This window comes from Bubalus kerabau, chromosome 21 (genome assembly GCF_029407905.1).
Source record: "Bubalus kerabau isolate K-KA32 ecotype Philippines breed swamp buffalo chromosome 21, PCC_UOA_SB_1v2, whole genome shotgun sequence".
Taxonomy (NCBI): Eukaryota; Metazoa; Chordata; class Mammalia; order Artiodactyla; family Bovidae; genus Bubalus; species Bubalus kerabau.
This window is the reverse complement of record NC_073644.1, coordinates 58,284,771-58,301,454: the sequence shown is the minus strand read 5'-3', so window position 1 is coordinate 58,301,454 and position 16,684 is coordinate 58,284,771. Positions and strand designations below refer to the sequence as shown.

At 44.6% G+C, this 16,684-nt stretch overlaps 1 long non-coding RNA gene across 1 annotated transcript in view; it reads right to left on the bottom strand.

The window, feature by feature from the left end:
• LOC129635873 (uncharacterized) overlaps positions 1–15,023 on the bottom strand; it is a 39,248-nt gene extending 24,225 nt beyond the window's left edge. The window contains exons 1-2 of the long non-coding RNA XR_008706505.1: positions 14,461–15,023; positions 5,319–5,457 (exon numbers count right to left, since the gene is read on the bottom strand). This is a non-coding gene — a long non-coding RNA (uncharacterized LOC129635873). The remainder of the gene's footprint in view (positions 1–5,318; positions 5,458–14,460) is intronic.
• Positions 15,024–16,684: the final 1,661 nt, after the last annotated feature.

The window sequence follows — 16,684 nt, the reverse complement described above, 5'->3', positions numbered from 1 at the left end:
GCTTTCAGAAACCTATTGAAAAGTCAACCCAGGTTTGAGCTGATGTTGATGTTTGACAGACTGATGATTTGCAATTCTTTTTTTCTATTAGCTCAAAAATTTGCATTTTCAATGATACTCTGTTTACAATAAATAAGTTATTTTTCCCTACTTTAAAATATATATATATGCATATATTCAAATTTTTTTAACAGACTTGAAGACTGGAAATGAAGACTGCAGTACTCTGATTTCAAAAAAGCTCACTATTTTTCTCCAAAATGTAAGTTTGAAGGGTCCCCCCTGGCTTGCTGCTGCTAAGTCACTTCAGTCATGTCCAACTCTGTGTGACCCCATAGATGGCAGCCCACCAGGCTCCCCCATCCCTGGGATTCTCCAGGCAAGAATGATATCTCTATATATTTTAGTTATTCTTAGAGAAATACAATCTTATGAGGCAAATTGACAAATCAGTTTAACAACAAAGTCATCCAAAAAGCTTTGTTAAATTAAGGGGTGATATTACATAAAGAACATTTTTTTAAACCTTGTCATATTTCAAATGAAATATCTTCTCACTCCAGAAAAGTCTACTATGTCAGAATTTATTAACATGATCTGGGGATTAACATAAGAGATGGAGAAATACTGATTTCCTTTTCCAACTCATCCACTAACACTATATATATATTCTATCAAGTCACTGAATCCACAGTTTTACACTTTCCCTTGAAGCGGGCACAGAGCTTTCAGCTTCTTTAATGAATCGGTCCGTGTCACGTCTTATCCCATTGGACTTCCTTTAGTTCTCAGGGTGAAATCTGAAAATGGCCATATAGTAGTAGGTCCAGGATCTGGGCTAGCCCCAGCAGAAGCAAGAACTCCTTCCTCCCTTCTGAAGCACATCCAAAGGAAGTTTTTCTGCCGAAAGAGGTATTCACGAGCATCATGGTCGTAAGGGGCCTGTAGTAGAGCATGGCGGGAGGGGCTGTCTTGAACCGACTTTGACCTGAATCTTGCTGGCAGACCTTGAAACAAGATATTACATGAAAGGGGGGTAGCTGCCAGGAGAAAGGGAGAAGAAGATCTGACCCAATGCCAAGAGCAGCCCCCAAGGAAGGGGGCCAGCCAGTCCAAAGTGTGTGCAAAGGCCATGGCAAGATGAGGTGTGGATGGGGCAGCCATTGGAACCACGTGGTAATGGGCTAGGCCAGAGGAGAAAATGGGGTCTAGCTATGGCTGCTGGGGTGGAGGCAAGATCGAAGCTCATGGGAGACTGGAAAAAACCAAGAAGAGCTTCAGAGCTCCCCTTCTTCCTAGAGTTTGGGGTTCCACTGAAGGGCCCAGGCAAGGGCAGCCTCAGTGGAGAGGCAGTCAATCCAATGGCTTGGATTGAGATGGCTCAGGAGAGGGTAGGAAGGGGTCAGAAATGGTATGTCTCATGTGTCAGCATTGACAAAGCCACATGACCCCTAAATATACATTCAGGCGTTTGTTTCCCTTGCTAGGCTGGGAACTCCTTTTTTATCAATCTTCAGTACCCACAAATCATCTCTTTGAGGTCTTAATTTATGCCTCTGAATGAGTGAATGAATGAACCAGAGTGAAAAATTAGTGAATGAATAAATGTGGACTTGCTTGAAGGCGTGTGTGTGTGTGTGCGTGTGTGTGTGTTAGTCACTCAGTCATATTCAACTCTTTGCGACCCCATGGACTGTATGCTCCTCTGCCCACGGGATTTACCAGGAAAGAGTACTGCAGTGGACTGCCACTCCCTTCTCCAGGGATCATACCTGGGTCTCCTGTACTGCAGGCAGATTCTTTTACCAGTATCTGTGTGCTATGACGCTTCAGTCATGTCCAACTCCTTGCAACCCTATGGACTGTACCCTGCCAGGCTGCTGCTGCTGCTGCTGCTAAGTCGCTTCAGTCATGTCCGACTCTGTGCGACCCCATAGACGGCAGCCCACCAGGCTCCCCCATCCCTGGGATTCTCCAGGCAAGAACACTGGAGTGGGTTGCCATTTCCTTCTCCAATGCATGAAAGTGAAAAGTGAAAGTGAAGTCGCTCAGTCGTGTCCAACTCTTTGGGACCCCATGGACTGCAGCCCACCAGGCTCCTCCATCCATGGGATTTTCCAGGCAAGAGTACTGGAGTGGGGTGCCATTGCTTTCTCTGACCCTGCCAGGCTAAGAACACACAATTATACCTGGCATTTGGAACATGCTCTTACAGCAAATTCTGTTCTCAGATGATCAACAGAATAATATGAGGATGACAGTAACATGCTTTTCTAAATATGAAGACAGACTTAAAATATGACCCCATGACTTTATCTTTTATAGACTCTTAGACCATCTTGATGATTCTTAACTGTCAACACTACTAGACATGCACTATGACCAGAAATAGAACTATGAAGAAGATAAGTTTAGTGTTACCTATGGCTATTAAAGAAAAAAAAATGTTAAACCCAACATATCAGAGGCTCACCATTTATCATCTCATCCCTTTTACCAGGCTCCAAAAGAACTTAGATTTACCTATAATCCTTCCGCTCCCAGTTACTCTCAGCTCTGCTTAAACAATCATCCTTGCCTCTTTAAGCATCTTCAAAGAGTCAGACAGGACTGAGCAACTAAGACTCACACCAGTCTTCCCTCTCTTTTTCTCTCTCTGGTTTCTTCTGATGTCTATTTCTAAACATTTTAACTCTTATTTTATTTATCAAACAGCCATTCACTCATTTATTCATTCAACAAACATGAATCAAGCTCTGTGCCAAGAATGATTTTACGTATCAAGTATGCAGAGGTTAAAAAAAAAAAAGAGAGGATCTTTGCTCTCAAGGATTTACCAGTAGAGCGGGGAAGACGAGTTCATAAACACCTACAACGCAGGGTAGCGGGCTCTCATTTCGTAGAAGATGTCCATCCAGTTCCAACTAATGGCACAGGGAGAGGAGGAGAGGCCCCCTTGCTTGTTACCGCCACACCTAGGCTTATAATCAATCAGATGAGGCCTGGAAAGAATGCTGAGGAACACGCCAACCAGCTCTGCAGCGGCATGTTCCCGAAGAAGCCCTCCCCAGCTGGCAGTGAGGACCACTGGGCGCTGGGTGGACCTCTGGGACCCCCAGCGGAGTGGGGGGACAGAGCGCTCCTGCCCCGGTGGAGACCTGGGGTTTCTTCACCTCCTGCTCTCCTTTTCTCTGGTACCTTCTCCCCCTGCCCTGCCCTGCCCTTGGGAATCTAGAATCGAAGTTTGAACTAGATTTAAGTCTCTGAAGACAGAAATACTTGCTAAACAAGTACGCATCCAAATCTTTCTGACTTACACTAAGACCGGAGGATTTTCAAGTATGTTCAGCCTTTGTTTTGGGTGATTCACTGTCTGGCTGTCTAGTTCGGAGGGAGGGTGGGGGTGGGGACAAGGAGACGAAGGGCTGCAGAGAGCAGGAGCTGGGGGCGGCATGGGGGCGGCATCCTGAGAGAGCAAGTGAAGAAATGTACTTACCTCAGGGACACAGAAACATCTTCAATGCGTTAAATATATTCATATATTAAAATACAATCCCTCTAGCTTTTTAACATAAATGCCAAGTAACATATTGCATTAAATAAGGAGAGAAAGGAACTGGGGTTGGAAGACACAGAGGTTGAACCTTTGATCCAGTCTAGCGGGAGACGGCGCCTTGATCCTGCCAAAAGTTCTGCTTCCATTTCTTTCCATAGTCCCACTTCTGCTTTGCCTGCATTGTCAGCACTCCCTCCTTACCCATTCTTTCCTCAGTCCCTGCAACCCAGCTTCCATATCCACTGTGGAGCTGAAACAAGGCTCTTGAAGATCACCATTCCTTTCTAGCCGGCAAATCCAAGGAACCTTCGACAGTCCTCACTTTCCTTTGTGTCTCTGAAGCTCTAATCACCGTGTCACGTGGGCACCAGTACCACCCACCACAGTTGTTTACTCACTAACTGAGAAAATTCTCAGTTTTTTGGTTTGATCATGAAAACAATAGGTACTTAGAATGATCTAACTATGACTTTTCAAGCTATGCTCTCATCCCCCTAGGTATGATCTGCCATTCTGGTGGGGGCAGAGGGATGAGAAAGTTGCTTCCCTGTCTGAGGATCAATGGTCTGCAGAAAAAAAATTCCTGGAACCTGAAGATCTGTATTCTAATCTTGGATCTATTATCTGCTAGTCCACAAAGCCTGAGCAAATTACTCAGCAGCTTCATTTTTAAGAAAGAGGTGTTCATAGAGATGAATAGATGGAGCCTATGTGGGCGATGCTCAGCATGCCTGACACACCCATGCACTGCACCAGGGCATCTGGACTAGGAGGAGCCCAACAACCATCTCCAGGATAAGCCACAGCAGCCAAGGACAACCAACATATGGTATACCTGAGTGCCTTAGGGTCTGAGATGATGACGCTTCACTTGGTACCACGAGGCACCCAAGGAAAGGATGGCGATCGGAATAAAAGGATAAGCTGGAAATGAAGAGGCAGGCCTGGTGGGGCAGCAGCCTCCACGGAGACTTCAGTCTCCTGTTGCATCCATTGTGGTCCGTGAGAGCAAGCTGGCAGCATAGAAGGGCAGCTCCTGTGGTCCCCAAGACTATACAGGTTCCCCATATGAAGGATTGAGAAACCTCCACCGGCAGGACAGAGGCTTTGCTTTCAATTCTTGGGTAAACTCCTTCCACTGTAGAAATCAAAGCACACCCCAATTTTTCCCAGTACTGTTCTCCTTATTTAAACAGGCCCACTCCTCTGGCTCACACCAAGAATAAAAAGGACTCCTTTTGAGCTGAACACAGCTGACTCACTTAAAGCTTTCATTGGGATCGATTTTTTCTATTAACCCATCAGTGAACATATTAATTTCACAAAAATCAAAAGCACTTGAAAGTGAAAGTCGCTCAGTTGCGTCCGACTCTTTGCGACCCCGTGGACTATACAGTCCATGGAATTCTCCAGGCCAGAATACTGGAATGGTAGCCTATCCCTTCTCCAGGGGATCTTCCTGACCCAGGAATCAAACCAGGGTCTCCTGCATTGCAGACAGATTCTTTACCAACTGAGCCACCAGGGAAGCCCACCAAAAGCACTTAGATATTACTAATAACCAACAAAGGTCAACTCTTTCGCCTTCCATTGCATATAAATTGATTGCTGTTTTTTTTGTTTGTTTCTTGAGTACCACCTCTTTTCATTTTGCCTCCTGAGCTGTAACATCGAATATCCCACAAGGCTAACTCAGTGCTCAGAGTTTTCCTGTCTGTACTCATCAGTGCAGTCCCCTCGTGCTCAGAACTTGTGGTCTGACCTGCACAATGCGGGGGGGCGGGGGGGGGGGCCATCCATGATGCTCGTCCTTATCACCCAATGACACTCCAGTCTTTGTAGCCCAGGACATCAAGGACTCCATGACTTCACTTGACTCGAAGCTCTCATTTAATTCAGCTCTGTAGGAGAAGGAAAGAAACTGAAAGGAGCATCAGGAAATGATCTACCCTGGACCAGAGTCTGTGCTGATGTTTATATATGCTAATCCTCACCACAATCCATCTGGAAAGACGTCCTCATCCCTATTTTTCAAGTGACAGAACAAGGCACAGAACAATGACCTTACCAAAGATCCCCCAGCTAATCATGTACAACAACCTGTGTGGCCATCTTACTCCCTGTGATGCAACTATGATGTGATGTGATCTGACTCCCTTACCCATAAAATTTTCCACCGTGCTACTTCCCTTGACAATTAAGCTTAAGATCCTTTCTTGGTTTTCACTCAAAAAATGGGATCTATTTCTTTGTCTTAAAATTCAAAACTCACATTTTTTTTAATAATCAAAAGAGTTTGGAAACTTGCTGATTGATGTCCGAGACTAATTTGCAATTTTAGTGAAAATGTTTTAAGAGCTTACCCAGTATTGTTAGCTATTATAGGTCCTAGCTGGCAAAAATAATCTAGCATACCTCTGGTCATCAAAGAGGTTATCATCTTTTTCCTGATTCCAATCTCTCCAGCAAGTAGTCTGCACCACTAAAATTTGACTTTCATACTAAATAAACTTTTTTATGCACCTACTGTGTGCCATGATGTGTGACCTAGACTTGAGCTAGCAAAGACAGTTAGCCACCTCTAACCTCAAGGACCTCACATTCCACTTGTTCCCTGGTAGAAAACCATCAGTGGCTTCCTGATATAAACCTACCTCAAACCCAAGGCTTATCCAGTGGCTCAGCAGTAAAGAATCTGCCTACGATACAGAAGACACAGAAGATGCAGGTTGGATGCCTGGCTTGGGAAGATTCCCTGGAGGAAGGCATGCAACCCACTCCAGTATTCTTACCTGGAGAATCCCATGGACACAGGAGCCTGGCAGGCTACAGTCCATGGGGTTGCAAAGAGTCTGACATGACTGAAGTAACTTAGTTCACACACACACACACACACACACACCCCTCAAACCCAACCTTCTCTGCACAGCACTTACTCTGATGCTCCATCATCTTTCTCTGCTCTAAGCTTACAGACCAGAAGCGCCATATTGTTTAGTTGGTCTAATGGTCTCTTACGTCTTCATTTTATCTTGGCAATGACACTATAATCTACTTAAGAGCAGGGATCACTGCTCACAATCATTCTTTTCGGTCACCCCCGAGACAGGGGATTACTTCTTTGGCTTTAAATCCAAAGAGGCCTTTCATCTTGTGATGATTTAAAGGACTTTAAATGACTTGTTGATTGATTTCAAGGATTAAATCCAACACCAGAGAATTTTCCTCTTAGTTAAAAATTCCACTTAGCTCTTTAATACAAAAATCATCACTGAGATTAATGACAAAAATTGAGTTTTAAAAAAGATGTTTGAGTGGAAAGAGGAGAGAAAACATCTTTAGTCACACAGCATCTGAAGTTTAATCTCGGCTCTTCTTAATCATCAGCTATCATTTTGATTTTTCCTTCACCCAGTTGCATCTGTCATTTTGCCAATCAGGCCAAGACTGTGTTTCCATTATCTTACTACTCTTGAGAAATATAAGGCCAAACCCTTGTGCAACTCTCTTATAATAACTATATTCTATGGTCATATGACTTACCTTTTGAGTAGGAAAGAAAGGAAGTGTCTCACTTTTGGCAAGGCTGTAGAGTAGGGAGGTAGTTTTTCCTACCACATGGCCAAACATGAATCAACAACCTGCCAGTAAATGGAGCCAACTGAGAAGACCCAGGACTGGACCTGTGCCTGTCCACGGGGGTAGGGAGGCAGCCAGTGACAAGCTGAGTGACCAAGAAGCTCAATAGGTCCTGCAGAATACATATCTGATGGGGAAGACAATGAATCCCACACTGGCAGGGAGTGACAGTATCTACTTTCCAATACACAGTCACGGATGAACTGAAGTAATAAATGGTCTAGGAACTGATGAAAATAGAATTTCAGAGAGGTATCCGGCCAGTTGGTGGGCAGGACCTAGTCCCTGGGCTGCTGGTTTAAAGACTTGGAAGTATAAGGCACACTTCAGTCCTAAGTGGTCTGGAAAATCAGTGAGTCACCAGATCAGCCCAGACTGACCCATGGGAACATGCTAGAAAAGTCCAATTAAACAAAACAAGGACTGCATGAAGAGTAATTTGGGGCTCCAAAAATCCCTGGAAGATGAAGCAAGGCTGTCTTGTAGATAAGAGTAAGGGGCCTTCAGAACGCTAGAAATCCAAGCAGATATGGACTCCAGCTTCACTCTAAGTATTTCTAATTCACACTCAAACAATAATAGGGACTCATGAGTTAACTCAAGACCGCACTTCTACAAGTATATTACATTCTAAGAGGAGCCTTCCAAAACCTCCAACAACGATGTTTAGGGTCAAGTGCCAAGGTTGGAGGTAGTTTCTAAGGCCCTTAGTCCACACTGGGTTTTGCCTTCTCAGAGGATTCACCCAGTATGGAGACCTGAAGTTAGCTGCACTTAGTGGGTTTTATTTGCAGTGGCGAGGCTGGCAGAATAGATCAGTACAGGAGTCAGCAAATTACAGACATAGGAGAAATCTGGCCTACCACCTGTTTTTTTCAAATAAAGCTTTATCGGAACAGAGCCACACAATTCATTTACATATTATCTAGAACTGCTTCTGTACTACAACAGCAGACTTGAGTAGCTGTGATAGACAATGTATGCCCTGCAAAGCCTAAGATCTGCTAACTGGCCCTTTAAAGATAGTGGATAGCAGGGATGTACTACTGCAGTTCAGTCCCTAACTTCACTATTTACTAAGAAGGTGCTGTGGTCTAATGTTCCAGAATTCGTATGTTGAAACCTAACCCCAATGTGATGGTATCAGGAGGTGAGGATCTTTGGAAGGGGACAGACAGGTCATGAGGGTGGAGCCCTCAGTAATGAGATTAGTGCCCTTATAAAAGCAGCTGAGACAGCACCCTTCCTTGTAAATTCTACCATCTGAGGTTATAACTAGCAAATACTGTTTGCAAACCAGAATGTGGGCTCTCACCAGACACGGAATCTGTCGGCACCTTGATCTTGGACTTTCTGGCCTCCAGAACTGTGAGGAATAAACTTCTGTTGTTTACAAGCCATCCAGTCTATGGCATTTTGTTACAGCAGTCCAAAGAGATTCAGACAGCAGGAAACTTGGGGGAAATCACTTTTAACTCTGTATGACTCAACTTTCCTCATCCTTTTTTTTTTTTCAGGGATGCTTACTGTTAGTCACTCAGTCATATCTGACTCTTTGCAACCCCATGGACTGTAGCCTGCCAGGCTCCCTCTGTGCATGGGATTCTCCAGCAAGAATACTGGAGTGGGTAGCCACTTCCTTCTCCAGGGGATCTTCCCAACCCAGGGACTGAACCCAAGTCTCCTACGTTGCAGGCAGATTCTTTACCTTCTGAGCCACCAGAAGAGTGGTAATCGTGTATCTTCCTTATATAGTAGCTATAAAATTCTAGTGTAATAATCAATGGAATAAACCTAGTGTAGTGTCTGGTTAGGTAATAAACACTCAGTAAATCTTCTGCTGTCCATCAGTAACAGAAGAACTGTATTCAAGTAAAATTTGTTTCTAATACAGAGCGTGTAAAGTAAAAGGGCACTCTTGATAAAGGTACCAGTGCAGACACAAGCCAAAACTGGCTCAATCTTGATAAGGCACTTAGTTTAATATTATCAATATAAAAATTTTTAACAAGGTCACTAATCATTCTTTATTGCCGGGAATCTCTACGATATCTTGTAAATTGCTTTAAACGGGTACTTAAAGGTTTCTGTAGGACTCTGTCACATCCAGATAAGGGTCATGAAGGAAAAATTTACATTTCATCAGTATTAACAATTTATTAAAACTCATGAAAATGTACATTATTGTACTTTTTGGGTGATGTTTTATGTTACAATCTCTGGAACATACTTGGAAAAAACTCATTCCACTGTTGCAGCTTAAATCTTAAAACATCTCGAATTCTCTCTTCAACTCAGAATGCCATTCATTAAATTTCTTCTTCTAAGGAACCATAAATGCGGTAATCTAGACCCTGATAAAGGCTTTAAAGTTGTCCCTCTGGGTACTTGGGGTGGAGAAATATAGAACATTAGTGTCAAAGAAGCATATTATTTGATTCTCAATATAATTAATAAACTCTTTCTCTCCCCCCCAGGAATCTGCTAAATCTCCAATTCTTACTTGCGCTGAAGCAAAAGATTTAGTTACCTACCTAATAGAAAAGCAGGGAAAAGAGATCTGAAAAAAGGCTTTAGGTATTTAGTAGTTTAAACCCTGCATAAATTGGAGATTTGAATAAAAATCAGCCCTGGTATTTTTCTATGAAAATGGTGAACAGAAGGAATATATGTGCTCAGAGGAACAGCGTTTTATGCCAAACATCAATCAACCCGGCTTTAGAAGCCCATTTATAATACTGTGGGAGATCCGGACAGTGCACTTGACCCTGTGAGGACCGATCCATGGCATTAGATAGTGAACAATCAGAGTCTTTACAAATAATTAAAACTCTTCGTGAAAATGGAGATGTTTTCCACAGCTTTTCCGTGTATGCACGACATCATCGATATTCAAGAGTGTAAATATTGACTAGTTATTGCTGGTAGCCAGAAGGAGCAAAATCCCCCTTGAAATAATAATGTGGAGTGTGTGTATATAACATATACATATGTATGCACACACATATGCATAGAGATGTTAAATATATAGTCATATAGGGAGAGAAAATATAGATTTCACTTTATATGACAGTTGAATAGCTATACTTTAAACAACCCATGTTCACTGCCAGTACAGTTCTCGTGTGAGTGTGTGTGTGTGTGTGTGCTATGCAAAGAAGACGCAAAAATATTTCTGAAATGTTGTATCTGTGATTTTTTTTTCCTTAACATGAAAATGAGAGATATTAGAAAGTGCACCTTTTACCTTAAAAAAAAAATTTCTCCATTGTTTAATTTGGGACCCAGAACTATGTGATTTTAGAGCCTGCAAGGACAGAATTAATAATCTTGTCTAGTTTTCCTAATATTTTAAGCCCACCTTAAATCCTTTTGGGGTGGAGGCAAAGCATAACTAATACATAAATTAAAATCCTGGAAATGGCTCCTTAATTTGACAATTTTTCATGTAAGAGACATGGGATTTAAGAATTTTTTGAGATTAAAAAAAATCCCTCAGGATTATTATTTCAATTTACTCATTGAACAGAGCACTCCTTAAATAAATTGGAGCACTTGGATAGTGTGATGATACAGAAGAAACAAAAGCCATTACTCCTCCAGGAAGCTTCCGGTTCAGGGCCAGGGGTAACACACATGGAGGTCTTAGAGATCAGGGAAGGGGTTATCCGTAAGAAGAGCTCGTTTCGGGGTACAAACAAAAAGTACAGGAAGAGTTAGGAGAGCAATTTGTATAGGTGAGAATTGTCAGGAAAGAGGTGCACCTCACTCTGAAGTAGACAGTGGGAATTTCTCTGGCGGTCCAGTGGCTAAGACTTCGTGCTCCAAACTCAGGGGGCCCCAGTTCAATCCCTGGCTGGGGAACTAGATCCCACAAGCCAAAACTAGGCGTTCGCATACAGCATTTAAAGATACTGCATCCTGCAACTGAAACCAGCACAGCCAAACAAATAAATACTTTTTAAAAATGTAGGCACTGGATGGCTTGGAGGCAGGGAGGCGGAAAGCAGCCAGACCAGAGGAAGAGCCCAGCAAAGAAGTAAAGGGGAGTGAGCCTGGTGTGTCAGGAGAAATAAAAGCCAGAGAGGAGAATGCATTTAAGATTATAAAGAATTGATAGATCAGTGAAAGCTTGCCACAGTCTTCTGGGTGGGCTTCAGGGCTCCGTGATTAAGCTCGGAGTAAATGAGAAGCCCAGGAGCCGTCAGGAGAGCTGGGGTCTTTGGGTCCATTTTCGGCTTGACAAGACCCTCACGCAGCTAGAATCACACACAGAAAACTAAATGCACCCAAAGCTCGGCCTTGACTTATGAGGTCAATGAATCTTAATAATCTATTTTCATGAACACTGAAGTTTGTCCCTTAGCTAATCTAACCAGTTCTCAGCAGGGATTATATTCGTACATCTTTTATACTCCCCATAAGTAGAAGTGTTAGTCGCTCAGTCGTGTTTGATTCTTTGCGACCCCATGGACTACATAGCCCGCCAGGCTCCTCTGTCCATGGAATTCTCCAGGCAAGAATACCAAAGTAGGCAGCCATTCCCTTCTCCAGGGGATCTTCCAAACCCAGGGATCGAACCCAGGTCTCCCGCATTGCAGGAGGATTTTTTACCATCTGAGCCACCAGGGAAGCCCTAAACTCCCCATAGTGTGGACCAAATGCAGGACTAACTAAATACACATTGACAAATTGTTGAAGGCCACTGTGATGAATTTATACAGTAGACTGCATGAGATTGCCTCCACCGCCTTTACTGGCAACCAGAGCCCTCAGAGGTCTTTTGACTGCAGGTGCTTAAAAAGTTCTTAAAAGTACAGGAATTTACTGGGATCGGAGACATGGTCTAGAATTAAAGGACTTACTGATCAAGATGGTTTGCACCAGAGCTCCATGATATCTTTGTGATATCTACTTCCACATACACACACAAAAATTAGTGTGTGAAAATTATTCATCCAAAAAGAGAACAAGCCTGAACAAAAAAGTAATCCAATTTGATTCCAAGAGCAATCCCATCCACAGGGCAGCTGCCAAATTCCCACTTCAAGTTGTGCTTTGTCAACCTGTTCTCTGACAAGGCATGGACTCCTCTTCCAACTCTTGACAGAAACGACATTATCTAACAAAGGCAGGTCTACACGGACAGTGTGACATAAAGGGTCCAAGAGAATCCAAGCCTGGAGACATTGATCTGAAATCTTCTGCCGGTGAGTGGGGAAGCGGGCCACTTGAAATAACCCAGATCATTGACTTTTCCTTCCCCTTGTGTAGACGGGTGCTCCTGACAATTCTTTTCAATCCGCCTGAATACAGACGAGCACCAGGGGGAGCTCACACATCTTCCTTCTTTTCCTCCCCCTCTCACAGAAGGTCGCCCTGGCGTCCTAGGGAAAGGGTGGGTAGGAACAACAAACACGAAATAATCCAGTCATGCAAACACACAGGTGATTTATCCTGTAAAAAATAGTCTAGATTCTTTCGGAGGGCTTTGCAGTACATTTCTCATATTGGCTCACCTAAAGTCAGCGTTCAATCGTCTCAGCTGCCTTTGAGAGGTAGCCTCTTAAAAACTCTTGAATCAGAAAAACATTCCTAAGCTGCTCCTATGTCTCCCTTAAAAGAGAGGGAAAGAGGCAAAGAAGGTGGGGGAGGCCGAGAGAGAGAGAGAGAGAGAGAGAGAGAGAGAGAGAGAGAGAGAGAGATTCTCTTCCTTGCAATCTGAAATGACTTTTTTTTTAAGAACACTTCAATTTTAATCACAGTGGAGGGTAATGGAAAGGATTTGGGCCTTTGGTTTTCCACATTGATCAATGGGATTGATTTTTTTTTTTTTTTTTTTTTGTATTTTAAAAATGAGAACTAGTTGCCTTTCTCTCCCCTTCTCTCTCTTTCTCAGTCTCTCTCCCTCCAGGACTCAAAACATGAAAGGAGGGGAAACTCAAAATACACAAAATACACAATTAACTATCCTATTATCAGTATGAGCAGAGAAAATCAATGGCACAAAGGATCTTACAGGACTAACCTGCAGTCCTTGCAGGACAGACCTGTCATCCTCAGGTCTGACTCCCTGATTCTGTGTTCGTGACACTTGACACTGAGCGTGGAGAGCCCTAGTTGCCCCAGCTGGCGAGAGGGAGAGAGAAAGACGCCCTGCTTCTGACACTTAACTGCACAGAAAATGCTCTTTACTCACCGCTTAAAAGAAAATCATATATTTCTAATCCTACATTTCAAATCAACAGATCACAAAATCATTAGCGATCCCTGCAAGATCTTTCACGAGGTCATCTCACCAACCCTCTACTTGAAGGCAGGTGAGATAAAAATGATTTAAATTTTACTTTATAGATGAAGTAAAGTTGAGATTCAGAGAGGTATATGAAGAGCCTGGGGTCATGCGGTGGAATCATTTTTGTCGGTAAATTTAAAACCCACTCAGCATCCGCCTGTAACACTGTAAGTGACATGTTTTTGTTTTTCTTAACATGCCAGGTCCAAACTTTGAACCATCCACAACCTTAAAGAGGAAAGAAAAGAAGCAATCATAGGGAATGCAGAAAAGTTACAAACTGAGGCAGCTAACACCTGGGGGAAACGCTGCGGTTGATCAAAGATCCTATCAAATTGGAGATGTCTCGCGGGTGGGAGGCGGCGGAACCGCGCGGAAAGCGCGGGACCAGCGGAGGAGCCGGCGCCTGCTGGGTGCCCCCCGAGTTGCGCCGCAGCGCGATCGGCGGACCAGGCCGGGCCAGACAGCCGCACGGAGCGCCCGGGCGGAGGCACCGCGGGGCGAGGCCCGCGGCGGGAACCGGGCGGGTTGGCCGGCGGCCGCGAGGAGCGCGCTCCGAGCCCGACTTGCGCTAAGACCGCGTGGCGCTCGGCCGGCGCCCCGGGATCGCGCGAGGCGCACGGGAGGGACGCACCCGCCGCGGCCCGCGGGCCTGCGGGCACCGTCGGCCGGGCGGTGTCAGGGGCGCCCGCCCTCGCGCCCACCCCGACCCCCACGGCCGGCGGAACCCGCCCGGCCCCAGCAGCTGAGCCGGTGCAGACCGCGCGGGGAGATGGCGCAGACGCAGCCCGCGAAGGGAGGCTCGGGCCGCGAGGTGCCAATCCGAGGCTCTCCGTCTGTTTGGACGGAGGGCTGGCGACAGAGGGGCCGGGGCTTTAATCGCGACAGTCGCCCCGGATGTCGTTGACTTTTTGTTTGTTTTCTGTCCACCAGGGTCGAAACACCCGAGGTTTAACTGCCTGCGACTCACGTGTCGGTGCAGCAGCTTCCCTGCGACTTCGGAGGCGGGAGGCCGAGCACCTGTGCGCCGCGCCTCTTGCGGGGACAGCTGCGCGCATCCCTCGGGCCCGCCGACCGCACCATCTGACCTGCCCGGAACGAAATCCGAGCCTCGGAATTAGAACGGCCCCGCGCTCCTCCCTTCTCAGATAAATCTCCTAGGAGAGGATCGTTCCTCTCCACTCAGAGATTATTTAGGGAGATGTCCTGGGCGGGATAGGTAGACATACGGCAGCCCAAGGAAAACGTTACATTGTAGACACTTAAGCACCAACTGTCTGGAGCCCTGAAGGAAAGGGGGAAAGGAAAAAAAAAAAAAGATGATCCATCATCAGAAACTTCCAGAGCCCCTGGGACTTTCTAAATCAGTGGATTTAGAAAGGGAGTGTGGGAAGATTTCTGAACACAATTCATATTCCTTAACCTCGGAAAGTGGGAGTTCCACCTCTCTTCCAGCTGTAAAATCTTAGGTTCCTAATTCCTTGGTTTTGACCACCAGGAAGAGATTCCTTATCATCAACTCAGCAAAAGCATTTCCATTAAATATTACTGGGTGGGAAATATTTCGTTCCCCCGGCTCACTGTATCATAACCACCATAAACATTTCTGTGATCCACGGTGTTTGATACTGGCCAGGCTTTCAGCGGAGCTGGGGCCAGGTGTTAAACGGCCCACAGCACCTTGCCCTTGTCCAGAAAAGGGATTCCTACAGCTGCTGCTGACGGAGGATGACTAGGAAGTTGGTTAGGAAAAGCATCTTTTTCTTTTTTCTTCCTTTAAAGCTACCCTCTTGCCAAACATTCTTTCTTTAGCCACCAAAGGAAGATCATTTAATTGATAACTTTGAGGGCCTCCTTTCTCTGCCACTCTGGGTTTTTTGGTTGTTGTTGCTTGGTGAGGAGGGTTTTGGGGGGGAGAGAAAGAGGGGCTAAAGTGAAAGGGAGTTGGAAAAGAGATTTGTGTCTGACTTTATCCAAACCCTGTTAGGTCTTGTATTTAACGTCCGTGGAATGGAGAGGTTGCAAAAGGTACACGATTGGAAAAGAAGGTCTCTTGGAAAAGAATTAAGGGATAGGAATTTAGTATCCTGGAGGGGAAAAAAAACAGTTAAGAAAATCTTCAGGAGGACACAGTGACTGTTACACAGAGAAAATATCAAGATACAAAGGAGAGGGGGTAGTGGAATAAGGAAGTGAACCTTCCTGAGCCACCCATCTATCCAAAACTTCACTGGCATTATCTCACTTAATGCTTTCCACAACTTGAGGAGAAGGGTATAAGTTTTAATCCAGTCCTCCTTTTCCAGAGGAGAAATCTGTAGCAGAGACCCAAGGTAAATTGCCTGAGGGCCTATAGCTAGTGAGGAGCAGAATAACAATTGATTAAGGGGTAAGGAAGAATTTCTTGAGAATTAGTGTTTTCAAATCTTGATTAGTTACAGAGAGAAATGGGATATTAATAACCTTATGGGATGACCTTTAGATTCCAGGGGGGAAACAATGTTAATTAAGCAAGACAAGCCCATGAATTTTCTTGTTTCCCCCTTATTTGGCTTCAGGGAAGGTGTGACAATTGGAGACAACTCAGTGCTGCCCAAATCCATTGTAAAGTTCTTTTCAACTGATGGATCTATTAGCTATAATTAAGCACATGTCCTTATTCTTTAGGAAATTCCTACTATTTGAGGAGCAAACTGTAAAGCATTAAGACTCTTTCCAATTTAAGAGCAATTGGGATTTTAGTTGGAAACAGATAAACTATCTGTAAAATTGAATTTAAAAAGCTTGGAAAAGGGTCCTGAGAGTCCAGAGTCCTGGCCCCACCAACTGCAAACAAGCACGGCTCTTGAATCAACCTGAGCTGTGTGTGGATATGAGCTCTGGCTAGCTGTGTGACCACAAGCAGTTTTCTTAACCCCTCTGGGCTTCAGCATCCTCCTCAGTAAAATAAGGCAAATAAACTTTTTCAAGGTTATCATGAGGCTAAAATAAAATATTATGGGTGAAAACCTTTAACAGGATGCCTGGTGTAGAGTAGATGCTCAGAAGCGTTAGCGTAGCTTAGTGTGATTAAAGCGTGTGAGAGCAGATTTTGAGAGGGTGGGAACACACCAGACGTGGGGCTGGAGAAAGGAAGTGCCACCAACTTCAGTTCCTTGACAAATTTGCCTGGGGCTGGCTCTGGGGGAAAGACT